Raw genomic sequence first — 22,065 nt, forward strand, 5'->3', positions numbered from 1 at the left:
CCTTTCTTCAATAGTTTCGTTAATGTCGCCAGAGAGCGCGGTTGTTCCATTACCATCTAACTTTTCAGAAAAATCAGGTTGAAAATATGGTTGTTTTTGTATAACGGTTAACACATAACAAACAAAGAAAATCGAGACAAATAGAGTATTAAATTCTCAATAATAAAACATAAACAAAATGCAAATTTTTTTATCGTAAACTATATTTTAATTTTTTTTACTAATTTTCACTTTTATCCATATTTTTCATAACTCTAATAATATTGTTAAAGATGCAAGAAAAATGTTGGAAAAAAAGTGGTAGAGAATTAAATTTTCCACAAACTCGTTCAAAAACGCTCAAGCAACAGATTTGCTTCATTTTGCCGGTGGTCAAGTATTAGAAAGTTAATTTATACCTAACTGGTTGAAGATAGAAACATGATGTAGCTAACTTTTTTATAAAAAATTTAATTCTCTACAACTTTGTTCCTTACACTATTTTTATATTTCCAACCGTATTTGCAGCGTTCACAAAAATATGAGATTGATCGGAATTTTTTTGGGCACCGTCTCATATTTATCAAAACGCTGGAAATACGGTTGAAGGTACAAAAAAATACAAAGAATAAAGTTGCAGAAAATTTAATTTTCTATAAAAAAAGTGTACGACACCATATTTCTGTCTTCTACAGTTTAGAGATAAATTAACTTATCGTTACTTGACCACCGGTAAAATAAACCGAATTCGTGGCTTTATCGTCTTTGAACGTCTTTGAGGCCTAGACCGTTGACGATAAAGATATGGTCTCGCGGATTTTTTTAAAGACAATTTAATTCCCTACAAATTTCTTTTTAACATTTTTCTTGTATCTTTAACCGTATTCGCAGCGTCTTGAAAAATTCTACTAAGCGCAAATTTTAAATCTTTTTTTTCATGTTTCTTATAAAACTTTTAGCCGTCAGTTTTTTCAGTCTGGTAAGCATTTTTTCCAAGTAATTGGTCAGATTTAAATTAATTTAAAAACATTTGACGCCGAGACAGTATCACGCTCGAAGCGCCCTCATTTTTCCTTTGCGGCACTATTTATTTGGGTTGCGATTTTGTCTCCTAAGTTATAGTTCTCCGTAGACTACAAAAAAATTGTTTAAGAGTAATGTAACGTGATTCTACGCCACTCGGATAACGTACAACAAATATATGTTCTAAAAAGACGCAAGTTATCGTTTCCAATAAAAATATGGATAATAATGCAAAGTGTAATTTATTGATTTCACTCATTGTCAGTATTTTGATAAAGATGTTTCTAAACCGGACACTGATTAAATTATTGCGAAGAGAATGCGCTAATCATTATTCACAACCTGAAGGATTTCAGCAATAAATACCTCTAAATTGTAAAGGTTGCCTTGTTGGCTCGAATTTGCATGTCTGCAGTGTTTAGTTAAAAAATCGTCTAAAATTGTGCAGATTCCTAAAATAAGCGTCGCTTTGGAATGACAAACGATAGCATGGAATGTTGCTATTACAGTATTTAATTAATAGTATGTCGTAATTTAAATCGTAGCCTATTTGTAGCTTCGTAGCTGTGTGCGATCCAGAAGACAATTTTAGCTCTTATAAATCCACGTAATTATCTGGGTTGATAGTTGAGAGTGGTGGAGTGTCTATATATGTATTCTTAGGAGCGATAAATCATCGAAGCGAGAAAGGGCCGTGAGCGTGTTCTTGGGCGTCTTTGTGCTCTAATCCGCTATACGATGTAATTATTATTCTCGGTCACGTCTATTTAACTAGAACGTGAAGGAGCATATTCCAGACAGGGCCTTGCTTCTTAGAAATATATTTGCACTAAGAACTTCAACGATTTGGTCTAAGCCACTATCATCCATAATTTATCGCCACCAGAGGACGTGCGATGCAAAAACTGCACGCTTTCTGGGTCTGGCGTTTTATATCGGTCCAGAATTGATGGATCATTAATTATTTCCAATGGAATCATTCCACGCCGGCACTTATCATCTTTTGTTGACTTTCTTCCAAACGAATTTGTTGAATCACATTTATCTTACTAGACAGTATCTGAGTTGTATTTTTAAATCATCGCCGATCTACAAACATGTGTGTCAACTTCTGATTACTGCTTCGCGTGTTGGAGTCTTAATTTAGTTACTTCGGGTTGTGGAGCACTAACCACGTACAACTTGCTCGATGACATTTTCGCATTTTATTACGGACTACACCAGCTGAACGTACAAAGAGCAAAATGACATTCATAGTTTGGGTTTTTCATGCAGGAAATGCAAAACAATTCTTTAAAACTTTACTGTTTTAAAATACGAAGCCAAACGTTAATGTAACTAAAACTACAAAAAATAATTGTATTTATTAGTGTGTTAGTCACTATGGTTAAGCTTGGTCAGGTCAAGTCAGGCAAAAATTATTCTGGATACAAAAAACAGATGGATGTGTTTTTTATACATAACGAATTCATGACCACCCTAAAATTAACAAAACGAGATATACTAAATTATTAGTACCTACAATAAATGATCTTTTTCTGGGATCTGAAGACAAAACCATAATAGTGTTTTTACAAATGCGCTATTGAAGAAAAGTAAGGAACCAATATTTGACTAATAAATATAAATAAATAAAATAAATAAAATAGATAAATAAATAAAATAAAATGAAATAAATAAAAAAAACTATTAGTAATTAAAAAGTTTTTAACTCGACGTATAAAAGTTAGAATAAACATATTATGTAACAAATTATTCACATACGTTTACGCATCTTAAAGAAAAACATTTGTTTTTTACTCTAATGGTACCAAGAACTAAATCCATCAAAGAATCATCTTCTAACTTTCTAACCTTCTATCTTTATCAGGAGGTTGTCCAACAATTGTTAAAAATTTATCTTTCTCATATTTTCAAAACCAACAGGAACTTTGAGTTTCTGGTAATAAAGATTCGTGTCTTGAATTTCAGGAATTTTGAGCTTTCAAATCAGAAATTAGTAAATTAAAACCATTATTCAAAACTAACAGAAACTTTGAGTTTTTGGTAATAAAAATTCGTGTCTTGAATTTCGGAAATTTTGAGCTCTCAAATTAGAAATTAGTAAATCAGAAATAATCAGATTATGCAGAATATCTTCGTTAGTTAAAATCGTGTTTTCTTTTCGAGCTCTGTAATATGACTAAAGATTTCATTTAAGTAATCTTAAGCATCTTCCAAAAATTTTCCCAACGACGAAAGGTAGTTTTCTCTAATATTTTTCCCTGTGAATTAGTACGTACTTTATGCACTTTGGCTGACATGTATACCAATCATAACATTTGTGGAACATTCTGTAGAACATGTTTCCAACCAGACGAGATTGCTTGTAAGACTACCGAAAACCTCTTAATTACTTTTTTCGAGTCAAGTGATTTTTACAATTAACTCATGGTTTTTAAAGAACTTTTTCGCCATGTTGTCGTCATTAAAAGTGCCAAACCTTTGCTTAACACGGTAAACAGAAAGCTCTAATGAACTCAAAATATTTTTTTTTTCATTCCCTTTATTTTATTTTAGTTAATACATATCATTTCTAAAGCCCAAAACGCGCCTCAAGTCGACTGACAAAAATCGAATTTTTACATACTGTGAAAATATTCCGAACTTGTAATAATCTTCGTTAGAAATTCTTGTTGCTGCTTGGCAGCACCACAAATTTAACAGCGAATAGATAAATAACTAGTTTCTAAACTCCACACGTTTGCATTTATTCTAAATAGTTCTCTTTACAAAACCTAAACCTTAGAAAGCTGCAAAAAGAAATCGAGAAAGGTCTAATATTTTTCTAAATAACTGGGAAATCGCTTTGGTCACTTAACTAGAACTTACTCAATAGTGTACAAAGGTTCAAAACTATTTAGAACAAGCCTAACATTTAATTTTTTAAGATAGAAACCTGGCTATAAATAGAAAAATAGAATCAACTACGTTCCTAAGACCGAGTTTCTAGATCGAGTTAAAGTTTACATAGATTTTATAGATTTCATAATTTTCATTATTTTACATTTTTTTCAGTTATATTTCAGAAAGCATCAGTTGTACTTTAGAATAATTAGTTGCTGTATTTCAGAAAGTATTAATAATAAATAAAAAAACGCGCTATTTGTAGTTTAGTTTATTTGAAATATTCTATACATTTGACACCATTTGATACTAATAAAAAACATTCTGCCTAAGTCATGCTAGAAACTGAAGATTACACCTTTTCTAATTATATTTCGGGAAGTATCTATTGCATTTCAGATTAGTAATTTATTGTATTTCAGAAAGTACCAAATTTATTTCTGAAGTAATAATTTCTGAAATACGTATAAGCCTTACTTGTTAAGTACAGTAGGAAAAAATGTAGATACTCGTACATCCAAAAAATTAAATCAATAGATCGAACTGGATAACTGATTATCTTTTGAAATAAAAAAGAATAAGGTAAACGGTTCACAATCCAGAGTAATACAGAGTGAGAGTTAGGGATTTATTTTCTAACTGGTAGTAATAATTGTTCTTTTTTATCAATACTTTATTTTGCTGATTTTTATTACAGCGCAGATTTATGCAATAAATTATAAAATATGTCTGCTACTACTAATTAATTTTTTAGGCAATCTTTAAATCGAAAGTTAAAATCATTCCATTGTTTGATGGAGCAAAACTAACAATTCCGTAAGTTGTATGGTGTAATTAATACTACGCAGAGTCATACCTACATATCATAAAAACTTAGAGGTTTCTTCCTGCCACAATACAAAACCGTTCAAAAATTTACTGAGTGTGCGCAGAGTTTAAAAAAAAATAAAAATATACTTCCTAGTCTAGCACAATTAAAAATAGTTCTGAATTATTTAAAACATGACATGGTTTTTGGCAAATTAAAGAAATATTTGCTTTTTAGATTAAAACACCGTCAAAGATCTGGAATAGTGTCAAGGTGGCAAAAAATTATGTATACTCTAATTTTATCTTTTTTAAAAAATGAATCAGTCCTGTGAACATTTCAAACATTTAAATTTCCTGCAATAGCACAGAAGCGTGATTTTGTTGGAACATTTTAATTTAAAACACGTTGCTATGGGAAGCGTGTTTTAAAATAGAGAAAACACGTTGCTATGAGAAACATGTTTATAATCTAGGATTCAGATATTAAAAAGAAGGTCTAAAATGATACCAACAAAAAAACTATTTTATTTCTTACTAATCTATTGTCGTCAAATATTGTCTTAGTCACGGAAACTTTTGTAGAAATTTCTTTTCAAGAAATAAAATTATTTATCTATCACGGGAATTATTAGGTGTTGATAAGATAATAACCAAGCGGCCCTCTGGACAGTAAACCCGTTGCCCACAGTCATTACGACCAATATAATTCCTTTGGTATACTAATAAAAATATAATATAATATAATTGTGTTTAATAAAAGTATAATACTAAATTTATTATTGAAGCAATGTTACTTCCCCATTCAATGTGTTTTCACATTTAAATACATATTTCTATCGTATTATCTATTCAAAGCTGATAATAGTGAATAGGTTGTGGTAAAAGTTACGCACAAAATTGTTATCAACATGTCAGGATGGCCGAGCGGTCTAAGGCGCCAGACTCAAGGTTTCCTTGCCTGCAGTGCAGGTTGTATGAGCGTTCTGGTCCACTTCTGTGGGCGTGGGTTCGAATCCCACTTCTGACATCAACTTTTTTTCTAATTTTTTTGCTTAATATAATTAATGCATTGAAAAAAATTACGCAAAAACAATATTTTGCCGGAAATGTAAATTTTACAGGAAAAAAAACCAATTCCAAACGATACCAGTACTCTAATAATAGTAGTAGAAAAAATACTGTATTTTACCATCAAGGATAATATATTTAGGTATTACTAATTATTTATTGTTCGAGCGAATTTCATTCTTGTGATTAATAGAGCTGCCATTACCCGGTTGTTGACTGATATGCTATTAAAGTGTAATAGTGAACATGTATACTTAACTGAAGTAGTAACTGGAGCAGTTTAAATAATAAATAAATGAAACAACCATTGTAATATGTATTGCAAAATATTGTGCACATTTTTCGTAATATTTTCTCTTTACTTAGAGATTTCAATGTAAAATCGTACATCCTGATACTTTCCAATAAAAACGTAAACTTTCTGCACACAATTTCAAATTTCGCTTTTCCACAAATACGCTTCAGCTGTGTGCCGTTCAAGTTTTTCTTTGTTATGAAGCTTGACGTTCCACGGCAAGTTTGCGTCTTGTGGTGCAGCTACTCGTCGTGATTGCTTTGATGTTAATGAAAGTATTATAGATTCTTTTATGTAAGTTTAAATGAAATGTAGTTTTCACGCGAACAAGTCGACGTTGCAGACTTTATGAAGAGTTTTATTTTTACTTTAGAATGGCGACGCTTGGGTGTTAAAACTTGTTGACAGTATTTGCAGCTTTGATCTTAGGTATCAGTTACACAAACGTTTACAAAAAATATCGTGTTTACGCTAAAGGTGCTTGTCAGCGGTAAGGCGGAACTTTTTCTAAATACGAAGCAAAGGTTTTTCAGGGAAATTGACACCTACCATCTGATAATTAATGATTGCTTTCAGTGTTTTCCGTTTTGCAATTACGTGGCACTGTGTAAAAAAATGTACTTTCAAAGCTTCAACATTCGATGTACAAACTTGTTTTGGCCGTTTAATTAATTAAACGCATTTAAATATTTTGTTGCTTTAAAGCCTAAAGCTAATTTAAAGTTTAATAGTATTGTGGCGAAAATTAATTCAAACAAATTATGTACAAATAATATTAATTATAGCAAATGCACACTAACAGACAGCTTTGTCCATAATGTTACCCCGGCGCATCCACCAAAACATAAAATTATAGGCAAAATTTATTTAAACAAAAATTTATAGAAATACATAATAACTGTTATTTTTACAATTAAATACGTTCCTGCCATTTGTAGGTAAAGTTGTAAAGTTTTAACTTTACAACTGGAGCAAACTTCAAATTTCACGTTAATTTACACTCCCTGTGTTTTCGAGTAATTGACTCAATTTTAACATAAACATAAACAGTGCTAGTCGGTGTTTGAATTACGCATTTCTGTAATTATCCAATAAACTAATAGATAATTCGTCAGTTTGTGCTTAATACGATTAAACCGTTTCAAAAATCAACTTGGAAATGTAACGCACAAATTTGATAAAAGCCCGTTGGTTTCATTAAAAAATCGTTATGGCGACCAGAATTAATTATTTGCTCGAAAGCAGTTAAAAACTTTGTTCGGTATTTAAACCATCATTAAGAGAAAATTTATAAGACCGCATGATGTTATCTGTTGGCAGTAATATGCAGCGATTATTCAGAGATAAGTATTTTTAAATAACTCAGTTTGCAAACACAGATACTGATAACAGTTTATCAGTGTCTTCAAACAACAGAAATCATTTTATGACACAATTGAAAATATACTCGCATGAAGGAGAACTCAATTTACTTTGTCGTAAAGTTCTGGTCTACGTAATTGCGTTAGGGTCAAAAATCGTTAGTGGATAACAGGAACGGAAACCCTACAACTATTCTTTGGAAACATCTTACGATAATAAAAGTTGCAAATGAAACAAATGACTTGAAGAAAATTCAACTCAGAAATTTCAATGGGCTCACAATTATTTTGTTGTTTATAAAATAAACCTCAAATATAAATACGTAGGACCTATTATGGACTTAATGTTTAATTTAATAGTTAGGTATAAGAGATTTTCTTTTTGTCCAGCACTATTTATAACAGAAACCTATTTAAATTTTCAAATAAATTTGGTGTTAATTATCTTAAGAGAGAAACACTGCGATGTAAAACCAACCACAAGTGAGAATATAAATAGCCTCTGAATTTCACATCATTTGAAAATGTTGACACGATATAGGCACTTTGATAAATGAGTTATTACATCACATTGTCTGTGTGAATATTTCCAATTTTCTTTACAAAGTATCATTTTAAAATATTAAGATTTTGGAAAAAAAATTCTTAATACCATACTACCGCACATCATGTCCCATAACATTATTTAGCTATTAATTTTTTTAATATGAAAGAGCACTGAAACCTATATACAGGGTCGCTAAAAATATGTATACAGTTAAATATTTAAAAACTATTCATCAAAACTTATTAAAATTAGGTGTATGCTTAGGAGTATATAAATTATATCGTTTCAGATGTTTACTAAATTTCTATCTCCACTTGTTCTTCAGATACAAGACTAACTTGATTTTTTTTAAATAGTATATATATATATATATATATATATATATATATATATATATATATATATATATATATATATATATATATATATATATATATATATATATATATATATATATATTCGTACGACAGAAAAAAAAGGACAATAGTACATTGTATGTAGAAGAAATCACAAAACTTTTATAGTAGATAACCAAGTTTTAGCTTGTGGCGACAGTTGATGGATTTCATTGAAGCCTCCTTGAAAACTTGTAATTTGGTAATAAAACTTGTAATTTTTAAATAGTAAGAAAGGTCAAATTTAATATTTTTGAGAAAAGCATTTTTTTCTGAGTTCTGTGATATAACACATGCATACCTTAATTTAATAGAAACTTAAAAAAAACGAAAATTTTAAAAAATGTAAAATTTTATTAGCGTTGGAAATGTCTTTATCTATCGTTAGCTCATTAACAAAAAAATAAATAAAAGTTAAAAATAATAGTCAAAAATAACACTTTTAACTGAAAAAGAACACTGAATACTTGATTTTTATGCTACAAACCTTGTTCAAATTGATTTCCACTAACTTCTTGGCTTTCTGTCTCCATGATAAACCAACATGAAAATTTTTTTCGCTCAGTTTTACTTAAATATACCATTACTTAAATATACCATTTGACCTTTCGTGCCATTTCCAAAAAATTAAGTTAGCCTTGAATTTTCAATATAAATGACGATAAAAATTTGAAAAATGTCTCAGATGATAAAATTTAAACACTTTTAACTATTCCCCAAATTTCAAGGTTTGCTGTTAAATCGTTCTGAAAATATTCAACTGTATCCACTTTTTAGCGAGTCTGTATACTCAGTGTCATAAAAATTGCGACACCAAGAAAGAATAGGAATTTTTTTAATGAAACTTGGCACAAATGTACACTATTATCAGGTATTAAATGAATAAAATTTGAACGTTTTTAATCAAGTGGTAAAGGAGCAAATATTGTTCTTCCAATTTTTTGCGTTCCTGACAGTGTTTGACGTGAGTTTTTTCAAATCTGTTTAGTTTTAAGTGTTATGAGAACGAAAATATGCCTAGAGTATAACAAAAAAGAAATTACCAACAGTTAAACAAACTTTAAAGAAGTACAATTTTTGGGAAACGAATAGGTGTTTTTTTATTTAGAGAAATCGCTATTTGTTTGACTAATTCGAAGAATAAAATATTGTATTCAACTCGTTTTCGTGTAAATTGGTTCATTTATTTCATCCCGTGGTTTAAGAACAAAAAACTATTTTCACCCATGGTGGTTACAGTTTAGTACGGAGCTCGAGTTGTAATGTATTAACTATTTCTACTCATACGTAAATGTTATTTAGAACTCTCGTTAAGTATAATACTAATTAAAAACAATTAAATTAACCGCAACAAGTGATCCATTAAATATGGATTATTTAATTATTATTTAATGGATCTTGGTTCGAAATGTGATCATTTGGATCATTAACAAGTTCTGAAGTATTTATTATTGTGTTCTATTATAACAGTTGCTATCATTTTATTAATAAAGATATATGATACAATTTCGAACGATTTAGCAAGTGTTTCTGCAGAATAGCATAAGAGTGATGTATATATTTAAGAAATCTGATTCTGAACTTTCACAAAATAAACAATTACTGCGACTGGCAATTCGTGGAACTTTTCGAGACACAAATCCACTTACATTTTAATTATTATTCAACCATATCAACTACAAAACTATGATAGTTATTTATATCCCAAACAACAAAATCATTATTATTCTCAACAACTGGTGAACGAGGGCAAGGTGAAAAATTCTCGGCCTAACAATGATAAAAGACAGGGTTTTTTAATTTAAATATGCATTTATTTTTCTATACAATCTCCACTTAGTCCAACATGTTTTTAATTTTTTTCTGAGAGGCGTTTAAAATACTCGTTTACAGCTTCTATTCACCTGCTCATGTGACTGATAACGTTTCTCAGCCACAAATGTTTTTAAATTTGGGAACAGGTGGAAGTTTGGGCTAAATCCGCCAAATATGGAGGATGTTCTATTAATTTATACTTTAAATCCCTCAGGTGTTCCATTGTCAGAGCACTTTTGTGGGCAGGTGCATTGTCTTGGTGAAAAATATTTATTTTCTTCAGCAAACCTGTCTTTTTTTTTCACAGTTTTCTTTATCCAGTTTCTCTAAAAAGCCCTTTATAGTTTTCTCCTTCTTAAAGTAATCGATAAAAAGAATGCCTTATGTGTCCCAAAAAACACTGGCTATGACTTTTTCGGCAGATGGAATTGTCTTGATTGTTCTTTTGCTTCTGGAGTCCAGTGGTGGACCATGTTTCTTTCGTCCATTGTCACAAATTTGCGCATAAAATCGGTTGGATCTTTTTTAAAACGGTCCAAACATTGTTAGCGCACTTGTTTTTGATCACCGTTTAATAAATGCGGCACCCATCTTGCACACAATTTTTTCATATTTAATTCTTAGTGCAAAATAAACCGGAAATTGTGCACTTTTTCCATGTTTTTAACTGTGGTTACCGTTTTTGACTTAATCCGGCATAAAATTTTTATTGATAACACTGTTTTTCTGTGGTAGGCCGAGAATTTCTCACACTGCCCTCGTATATTATCAAGAACTTCCTTAATAGTACTCGAAACTAATAAACGCTGACACTACTTTGGACTATGCAATTAGCTCCTGGTGGGGCAAATATTTCTGCGTGCAAAAAACCCTCGTTACTAAACCCTCGCCTTGACTGCATCGCGAAAAAAAAATTCATGTGGTCTTGATTAAATTTTTAGGTGAGAATGCAAGTTAAAGATTTGATGTTTTAAACAACTTTATTAAAGAAATGCACAATACTGCAGATATGGAAATTAGCAAATCCAAAAAACTATTTTTTTTCTAACTGCGCAATGCAAACTCACGTCTAAAATATTTGTTTTGCCACCATTGAGTTTAATGTGTTGCCTACCTATGTTGACAACAAAATTTTTAGCTCAAGCGCAGTCCACCAGAGAAGAAAGTCATTGGTCACAATCCTTTGGTTCTTTATGGTATTATTTTGACTTTTTTGAGTGCCTGTTGATATTTTCTTCCACAAATAATAGTCACTCTGTAGAAGAGATCAACCAGTAAGTGTATAAAAATCATGAAATTATAAAGAAAAATTACAATTTTTTCTAGCAGGTAATAAAGTAATTTCTCATTCTTGCTAGATGGTGGAAATTTTTGCAAGTCACACACCACTGCATCTTCAATAATTTAGCCTCGCTTTTCTCGCGCTACAAAAAACTGGTCGAGTTTTTGTCAGTCCTGTAATGATTCGCTAAAAAGTCACCCGCCTGTTAAAAAATCGTCTGATGAATGACTCAAAGCGTTGACAAAGTTCATTATTTACATTTCAAGCTATAGCGTTGTTTTGTAGTCCGTAAAAAAACCGAAGGCTTCTCACCTCAAAAAAATTACAAAAAATAAAAATGAACAAAAAAAGTAACGAAATAAGTAGAGTTACGAAAAAATAATAATATAATGAAAAAACCTTAAAACTAAAAACAATGTAGGGAAAATAAAAATGAAAATGTTGAATACAAGGATATTATTCTTAATTAATTGTAGAGTTTGCGAGACCTTTAACTGAAAAAGTATGATAAATAACTAACATTGGGCAGGTCTATAGAATTTTTTCTATTTTTCTTTAAGGTACGTTAGAGGAAAAGTGGTGCTTAACCACACACCAAGTAATTGGTGTCGATACATATTTTCAACTTTTAGCCCAAATAATTTAAGTTTCTTGGAAAACATGGTGGGATTTTTAAAAACCAAAAATAAACAACAGATATATTGGAGTTTCTGTAATTTGTTTTTTTTATTGCCTAAACAAAAACATAAAATTAAGCAATATCTCATAAATGATAACACTGGGCTTTCTGCTATTTTTTCCTAATTTGAAGTTTAGAAGATAAAGGCAAAAAATAAAACCGAAATAATAATTGAAAACTTATTAATTTACAAAAGTAATGAAATGAAAATACACGTCGTAACTCTTTGGTAAGCTGCTTCAAAAGAAGGTTCAGCCTGGTGTCAGACAAGTTTCTTGCGTGAGATTCTGGCGTTAAACACATTGAAAATAAGGTACCTTGGTTCACAAGATATATTTTTTCAATATCCTGTTTTAATAGAAGATACTCTTAGTTTAGTATTTATTAAGAAAACAGAGTAAATATATTTTCGTTTAGAATTTTAATATTATTGATCATCCTACACTCATTTAAAATCTTTTCTTTTATAAATATCAATAATATAGTTGCTTATTCCATAGATACGAGTAGAGGTAGTACAACTTTATTCTACAAGTGGTTACCATATTATTTGATTAAGTTATTTTTATATCTTACTAATAGCATAATGTGGCCATTTAGTGATTTTTTATTTTATTTGGTGATTTTTTTATTCTATCGGTGAAAAAATTTAACAAAAATTTCTCAATGTACCTATAAGAGAAAACGATGTTTATACACGTAAAGAAAAGTTGGCATTATCTGCTCGTGATTCCACATCACTCGCAGATAATGAACAAATTTTCTTTACTTGTATAATAAACTATTATTTTTGTTTTAAAGTTTAACTTTCTTGGTAATACTCTCACGTGCAATTACTTCCAAAATGTTTTGTCAAAATTATTTTCTTCCATCTTAAAGACGACATATACAAAAGTATCTGTCAGCACTACTGCAACTTCCTTAAAAATATTATTTTTTAATTTAATGGGCTTTGAAGGGCAGCAAGCAATAAAATGAATGTGTATCTGAATTTTGACTAATTGTTTCAAAGTTCCCTCAAGAAAACAATTTTCTCTTACTTTTAAAGTAAACTCTTCGTTCATATTCTCTCTCCTGTTTTCGAGCATTTTGCCACATTTTTCATAGAGGCGGAAGTAAAAAAATTGCAAAAAGAAATTATTACTATTATTGGTTCTTTATGGTATTGTTTTGACATTTTTTGAGTGCCTGTTGATATTTTCTTTTTTTCTAGTAATTGTATAAAAATCATGAAATTATAAATAAAAATTACAACTTTTTCTAGCAGATAATAAAGTGATTTCTCATTTTTGCTAGATGGTGGAAATTTTTGCAAGTCACACACCACTGCATCTTCAATAATTTAGCCTCGCTTTTCTCGCGCTACAAAAAACTGGTCGAGTTTTTGTCAGTCCTGTAATGATTCGCTAAAAAGTAACCCGCCTGTTAAAAAATCGTCTGATGAATGATTCAAAGCGTTGACAAAGTTCATTATTGACATTTCAAGCCATAGCGTTGTTTTATAGTCCGTAAAAAATCCGAATGCTGACCTCTCAACCCGCCCTCTTCCGGAAAAACTGCCGATCTTTGCGAAGCAAATTTCGCGGTCAAGCCTTCGATATGTCCGTCATTTATCAAGAAAATGTATTAGGAGCGGCGCCGTTGCCGCTATGCCGATTCTCACGGACACTAATGCTTGAGGACCTGTAGGTTTATAGTGTTACTCCGGCTTACCACTCTGATAGCACTCATTCATTCCGGAGGATCTTTTATCAGCGATGTTGTGTTAAGCTGACGGTTCCGTTTTGATTGATTGGGGGATTTGGGGGCCGTTTTTGTATATTTTATTGTAAGAGTTAGGGGGTGGCAACGGCGGTCGTCAGTCAAGCGGGTGCAGAGACAGGGTGGTAATCTTTTGGTGACAGAGGGAGCATGGCAATGGCAAGCACGCATCTCGCCCTCATCCGCACTTTTGGTGTGACTTGAGACCCCATTACTCTGCGGCTCACGTCTTCTGCTGCCCGCTCAGCGCAGATAAAAATGTAATATGAGTGGAAAGCCGTGACACTGCGATGGGAATTTTATTAGTTGTCGTCAATTGTTGACGACATCGCACTGTACTAGCCCTTGGGTTCGCTACCTCGGTTTAATAACACTAATGCTTTGGTTCGGCCGAACTAAGCAAAAAATCCACAGATCTAACAGCGGCCGTGTGGCGAGGAATGCTTTTGATCATTTGCATTAGAACCACGATTACAGAAAATTTGATAAAGCGCAAGTTCTTAATCAAAGGCGTCTAAGCCGGCAATCAGGGCCGGACTGAGCCAAATGGCTCCAGGCAAAGCAGCTGAGATGTGTCTCTACCTCCTTTGTCATCACGTGATGAGCAATAATTAATCGTAAATTAAAAATGATTATTCATTTTTTGCTGCTTTATTAAAGTTTAGTGAGATTTTAGTTATTTAATAGTTGTGCAAATATTAGACGATGAAAGAAGTGTTCAGAAGAAATCAAAATAACTCAAGTTTTCTTATTCAAATGACTAGCGATTTGAGTGAAGTTTAACTCTTTTAACCAGTTTATTTCAAACTTTACGTGGCTTCTAAGGGACGTAAATTTAGCAGGCAATGAACACACGCTTCTTTGTAAACAAATCAAAAAAACAATTTTTTCATAATAATAATAATAATAATAATAATAATAATAATAATAATAATAATAATTATTATTATTATTATTATTATTATTATTATTATTATTATTATTATTATTATTATTATAGGTTTATTTATCCAATACAATTTGAATTCCAATTACAGGATCACAATGAATATAAATGGACACAAAGTACATCTCATTACAAAAATTAAATAATTACACAGGTCTACATAATGAGGACTTAATTTTATAAACAAAAATGCTTAATTGCATATTGAATATATCAACATGTTTGTGTAACAAAAGTTATAATTTGAGCACATTAATATTTAAAAGAATAAATATGTTGTCTTGATGGCAATATAGGATTTTTCAAGCATACAGAAATTTTGCTATTGACAGTTGATAACATTATTGACGTCTGACCATGAACAATGTTACGAAAAGTGATGGGTTCCAATTCACATTCATCTAAGACCTGATTTATAAAGATAATGCCTTGGAGGGCATCGGCCAGGTTTAATTTTAAAAAGATATTTACAATTTTTTTAACGTTTTCATTTATTTCACTATATATTTTGTAAAACGAACATTAGATAACACTTCTATATTAAATATAAAATAATATATATAATATATTATAATTATTCCTTATAATATAACAATACCTTACGCTTGGTAATCCATAAAATAAAACAACACATCCAAAAAAGTCGAGGGTTTTTAAAATAAAGCGTAAAAATTGTAACCATAAATATACTCATATCGTGCAAACGTGAAGATTCGTGACACTAGAAGATGTTTAAAAGAAATTTTATAATATTTAGTCGAATGTTTCCAAAGTTATAGTGCAAAGTCGCCATACCTATAATTCCGAGAGTGTTAAAATCTGTATCAGTAGAGAGAAAATACGAGTTTCTGTTTACATTAACAACATTTCATGAGCATTTTTGAGGTTTTAAGATTGTCGTAGAAATGCGAATAAAGCTTTATATTTTACAAAATGTTAAGTTTTAACGTCCTAGGCTTCTTTATTAAAGTCCTAGTGTTTAAAAGTTGGTCTGAAATATTGATCAGAAAAAAAAATAAACAAGTATGTGGAGCAAACTCTAGCCGAAGGCTACTCAACCCAAAAAATTAACAAAAAGGAAAGTGACGAAATAAATAGTGTTAAGAACAAAAAACAGAAAAAAATTAATATAATGAAAAAACCTTAAAACTAAATATACAGTAGAGAAAATTAAAATGAAAATGTAGGATACAAGAATATAATTTCTAATAAATGTATTTCCTATTAATTCCAAATTTACAATTAATGACGTAAGATCAATAAATGAATAAATCTTTGTAGAGTTTGCGAAATTTATTCATCGAAACATTCAACTGAAAAAGTAGTATAGAATTATAAATTATAACCTCGTTGTAAACTGACAAGCGATAAAAGATGGATGTTTTAAACTGAGATATCATAATATATAAATTTTTCTTCAAGGTAGAATAGAGACAAAGTTAACATAAATTTAAATATAAATGTGAGTATTTGAGTAGTTTGAGTGTTTTAGAGAGACATGATGAAATTTGTTTAAACCAAAAACGAACCTACAAGATATATTTTGAAGTTTCTGTAATTGTATTTTGTTTTATTGTCTAAACAAGAGGGACAGCATAAAATTAAGCAATATTTCGTAAATGGACTTTCATAACACTGAGCCTTCTGCCAATTTTGTTTCCTAATTTAAAGATTAGAAAAAAATAGCTAAAAAACATAATCAAAAGATTTATTGAAAACATATTAATTTATCAGGTAATAAAAAAATTAAAAATACACACCATAACTTCTTGGTAAACTGCTACAAAAGATACTGAGGTTCAGCCTGTTGTCAGACGATTTTCTTGCATGAAATTATGACATAAGACACGTGGAAAATAGGTCCACAAAATATTTTAGATATTTCAATAAAGGATATTCGTAGTTTAGTATTCATTTATTATTTTTTGCAAAATCAGGCTATGTTTTTGTTCAGAAATGTTATATTATTTATCATCCTACAATCATTAAAAAGGTCATACTCTTTTGTATTGAAGTTTAACTTTCTTGGTAGTAGCCTGCTATTAGAATGCTTTGTTAAAATAGTTTCCATCCATCCTAAAGAACTTTAAAATTTTCACTTTTTAAACACACTTCGTTATGTCGACATTTCCTTAAAAATTCCATATTCCTTTTTTTAATTTAATGAGTTTTAGAGGTCAGCAAACATAGTGTATCTGTATATTAGACTACAAAATTGTTTCAAAGTTCTTTCAAGAAAACAACCTTCTCTTTCCTTCAAAGTCAACTCTTCGTTCTTTTCTCTCTCCTGTTTTTGAGCATTTAACCACATTTTTAATAGAAGCACAGTCATTTTGCGAAAGTAAAAAAATAATAAAAAAAGCCTCTTAAATTATATGGAAAATTGTATAAATAATAATAATTTTCGGGCAAAAAACATGTCGAAAATAACATTTATTCTTCGACACTGTCAAAATTTGCGGTTTTTCTCCTGTGTAAGGAAGTTTTGACAACTGTTTGGCATTTCTCAGTACGAAACGTCAGATTATTTTTAACAAATTTAAAGCAATTTTAAGCCTTGCTGAGTCTATTTCGAAGAATAAAATGTTGTATTCAACTCGTTTTTGTGTAAATCGGTTCATTTATTTCGCCTCGTGGATGATAAACCACTCGTTTTCACTCGTGGTTTAAAAATCCACTCGTGAAATAAAGCGTCCGATTTACACTCAAACTCATTAAATAAATAACTATTGTTAAAGCGAGTCAAATAAAGATAAAATAAGATATAATATAATAGCCATACTCTAACATACTAATAAATAATTTAGGTCCATTTATTAGTATGTTACAGAATCAAAATAAAAACAAAGTGGAAACCCTTTGCGGCATTTTTTTCTCACAACCAACAGACCTCGAAAAAGATCTAATGAACACTGTTGCCACCAAGACAAGACGAGACTTTTAAGCGAAGATCGTTTAATTGTTTCAAGACAAAAAGTCTTGATATTTCGAAATTCTTCAGTAGCAAGATCAAGATTTAAATCTTGTTTTCGTTTTTTTTTAGTTTTTCAATTTCAGTGTCAGTACTGTCTGTCATATTTATAATTTATAATTAAATAAAATTTCATGTATGTTTTCTTTACTCTTGTCCACCACTTGATTTGAGTGTTTCAATCTACTTTTTGGAAACTTTTAAAACAAAGGTATTGAGACAATTTTTTGACACTGTTAAGTTAGTGTTTTAAACACCGATGAATTATTAGCGAATTTATCACAATTTATTGTAAACTGACAGCAATGTTTCAGTTTCCTAATAGGTTTATTATTTTATCAGATGACCTACAACTGTGTTTACAGACAGTCAAATTGCTAGTATTACTGTTTAGGTACATACATTTCAAGACACTTTATCTATAATTACTATTGTTCAACAACCACTAAAAATTGTAAAATCGAACACAAACTTATTAAGTAATGTTTTTTCTTTAACTAAACTTAGGGTTATACCAATTTTCCTATTGTAAAAGAAAAAAAAAGAGAAGATGTAATTATTGTGTCCGATTTTTTTAACACACTGCCTGACAATTGTAAATTTGCCACCTTTGGCGGTAACTCGCTTTGCTCATAAAAGAATTTCATTACTTGCCACCAATGGTTGACGACACCGTTTCACCCTACGGTTAGTTGCCGCCACTTTTACCCTTGTTTATAGCAAAAAATAGACGTGCAACAAAGTCGTCGCAAGTTATTAAAAATTAATGTTCCCACTACTTGTTTGTTTCCCATGCCAAACGCTCTTTGAACCTCCCGAATTTGGATCTCCAACCTTTTCCAACAATTCGCTCCACAAAATATCGACTTCCGCAATTATTTACGACTTGGACCTTTCAAATAGCGAGCAAACAAAACAGTTGATCAATACATAGGAGAAACAAATGACCCAAATACGTAGAATTTTGACAGCGAGTGATTTTACATGTTAAAGTGTCGTCCTGAAAGAGCTTTGTTGTATATATTATATGTGGATATTTTATTTATGAAGGTGACCAGCGGTGCATACCTTCGCTTTTTGACTGCTATGTATTCACACATAAATGTTATTGATGTTGCGCCAAAAAACAGCGAATGCCGGGCTGAATAGATACCTAAACCAATATCAAACTTTTCACAGGCAGTCGAGCAGTTCAGCAACAGTCACAATTCATACATTTCATTCGCTGAAATTTCTTATCTCCCGCTTGCTGAATTCGTTGGTTTTCAGTGATCGGAATCACTTCATAGGATCTACACATTTTACTCTTTGTTCGCTTTGACCCACTTCATACATTTACACAACTGATCTCGACCAGACCTTCTCATATTAGCACTTTTACAAACTTTGGCCGATTTCGTTAAAAATTAATTTGGCTATTCCTCTGCGTCATAAAGAAAGCTATAGTTTAGAAAGAATCATCTCGATAGGTATTACATAATTTAATACAGTTTCTAGCGAATCTTTTATTTTTAACATATAGTTACAAAATTTATGAGATTGACAAAAATGTGAGAATACAAAGCAAAGTAACAACGTAGAACGTACATGTGATGTACTTACGTAATTTTTTTATACATTTTAAGAGAAACTATTTTTTTACTTATTGTTAAACCCTGTCATAAAACGGAACATTTTTGTGTAAGTCTAATTGTATTTAATTACACTAGGTTACAGCGTTTTTTTACCAACAGATGAAACATATGTGTATTGGTAGAATAATTAACACTAAGTCTGATACTGACTTTGAAAAAAATTTGTTGTTTAAATATTTATTTTAAAGTTGAAATTATTTTAAAAACGCAGTTTTAGCTATTTTTTTCTATTTTTTTATTTTTTTTATATCTGTTTAGTTATTACTACACTAGTTATTTACCACCTATTTTTATTGCATTTTTTTATTTGCCTCCTAAAACTGATTAAAAAGTAGTCTACTTGTTAGTACTTATCTGCCATAGTTTTTGACTTATGTCAATTTTCTATACAAATTTTTATTCGCAGGGGTTCATTTAAAATATTACACCTTGTGAACCCTTTACAATAAGTGAATATTTTGTTTTGCATTTGATAGCCAAAGGTTCGAAGGATCTTCTCAAATCATTAGGACTGTCAACTGTCAAATTGCAAGGCTACTATGATTTTTTTAAATAGTTACAAAATGAATATAAAACAGTTTTTTCAAATTGAATGACTTTGTTTTTTCAATTTATATGTAGACTTTTGTTAACATATAAAAAAATATTAAAGTTTGACAGTGGTTGACCATTTTGTTAACATATAAAAAAATATTAAAGTTTGACAGTGGTTGACCATTTTGCAAGGTCTACTTGATTACCTATGAAAATTCCGAAGTAAAATCCGTTTTTTTGTAATTTTTTTCAAAAACTGTAAGAGGTACGTATAAAACGTCTTGATAAGTCACTATAAATATCAATGTTTTTTCGATTGCCGTTAAGAAAAATAGAGTCGTCCCATCTGGATAAACTGAGCATTTGCAATTTTTTGATAACCATTTTGAAAAAATCATACTAGCCATGAATTTTGACAGTTGACAATTTAAAAAATTCCAGAAGGCCCTTCAAACCTTTGATTATCAAATGCAAAAAAAATTATTCACTTATTGCAAGGGGTTCAAGAGCTGTGATATCTTAGATAAACATTTGCAAATCAAAAATTTTAACAAATTGATTTATTTCAAAAACTATGACAGATAACTACCAATAATTTGAGTAAATTTTACTCCGCTTAAGAAGGTGAATTCAAATATGCAACAAAAATGTGTAGTAACTATTTAAAATTTCAAACTTGGCGCCAATTTCTTGTAGTTTCGGAAGCTCAGTTATTTTAAAAATAATTTAGTTGAAATCTGAATGGTCGATTCGAATCTTATACAAAATTTTAATGCTCTAGCTATATTAGAAGTTGGATAGTTTCTAATGTAGGTCCTAAAAAATCACCCTGTACATTCAACGTTCGCTATACACTTAATTAGTTACGTATACTTATATTTCGTTTCACGACACTAATGTAACGTTTAATTGAAAGGTTACATTAACGCTAAACAATGGCATAAATACCAAATTTTGAAATTTTGAAACGTTAATTTATCGTTTAAAACAAACGCTAGTAAATAAAATTATTCAACATTATGGTTCTTTTAGTTTATTTACGTAAACACAATTTTAAGTTAAGACGTATTCTAAACGTTAAAAATTGGTTATAAAATAAAGATGGTTTTTAAACTACGTAACATAAACGTTAAAGAAAAACGTAATCATACAACCAAATAACAACGTTGTAAATTTCAACGTACAACGTTATATCAGCTGTTAAAAATTGTTATAAATTTTTTATAAATTTGTTATAAACGTTAAAAATTGGTAAAAAAATAAAGATGGTTTTTAAACTATGTAACATAAACGTTAAAGAAAAACGTAATCATATAACCAAATAACAACGTTGTAAATTTCAACGTACAACGTTATATCAGCCGTTCTAACGTTGAAAGAACGTAAAAACAACGTTTGTGTGCTTACTGGGAATAAACAACGAACCTAATCGTTTTCGTATTTTAAGGTGTTTTCCTCTGTAACTTTTCCCTAAAAGTAGGTCTAAAAAAAGGTTAAGCGTAATTTCAGCTGCAATTCCAGTATTAATTGAACTGAAATAATATTTATAGTGACAGCGTGGTTAACATGACAACAGAACGACTACGTGCTATTAAGTTGTTGGTAATTCGTAAGTTAATGTGTCTTATAATTATCCACTTCTTGTTTTTTTGTCATAAAAGTTTTCTCATTATCTTGTTTATTTATTTTTAAGAGAGAAGTAAAAGCCAGCAGGTGCAAAGTTATTTGATGTAAAATAATTGGGTTTAGAATCTCGCTGCAAATCTGTGGAGATTTGAAAATGAAACATATGTTACTCCGGCGATTATGTGTATGTTAATCCAACAAGCTTTTCGCATCAGACCCAGCTAAATTCATTAATACAGCGACTGACTGCAGGAAATTCGAATTTACTCTTTGCAATCCGAAACTTTCTATATAATTTCCTCAATTATTCCGATTTGTAAAAGTACGTAACTCCTCACCGAACTTTGAAACGTTTTAACAGAAAACTCCTCAAATAACATTACTGGAGTTATCAAGTCGACAGATCAAAACAGTCCGTTGAAAAACTTGAAATTCCTTCATTGCAACACAGTT

General features: G+C 30.3%; 1 protein-coding gene and 1 non-coding gene across 2 annotated transcripts in view; one reads left to right on the forward strand and one right to left on the reverse strand.

The window, feature by feature from the left end:
• Positions 1-22,065, reverse strand: part of LOC659040 (follistatin-related protein 5) — a 233,176-nt gene that overhangs the window by 112,274 nt on the left and 98,837 nt on the right. The window lies entirely within an intron of this gene.
• Positions 5,609-5,725, forward strand: TRNAL-CAA (transfer RNA leucine (anticodon CAA)). The gene is made up of 2 exons: positions 5,609-5,646; positions 5,680-5,725. It is a non-coding gene; the product is annotated as a tRNA-Leu (tRNA).

This window comes from Tribolium castaneum, chromosome 1 (assembly GCF_031307605.1).
Source record: "Tribolium castaneum strain GA2 chromosome 1, icTriCast1.1, whole genome shotgun sequence".
In the NCBI taxonomy this organism is placed as follows: Eukaryota; Metazoa; Arthropoda; class Insecta; order Coleoptera; family Tenebrionidae; genus Tribolium; species Tribolium castaneum.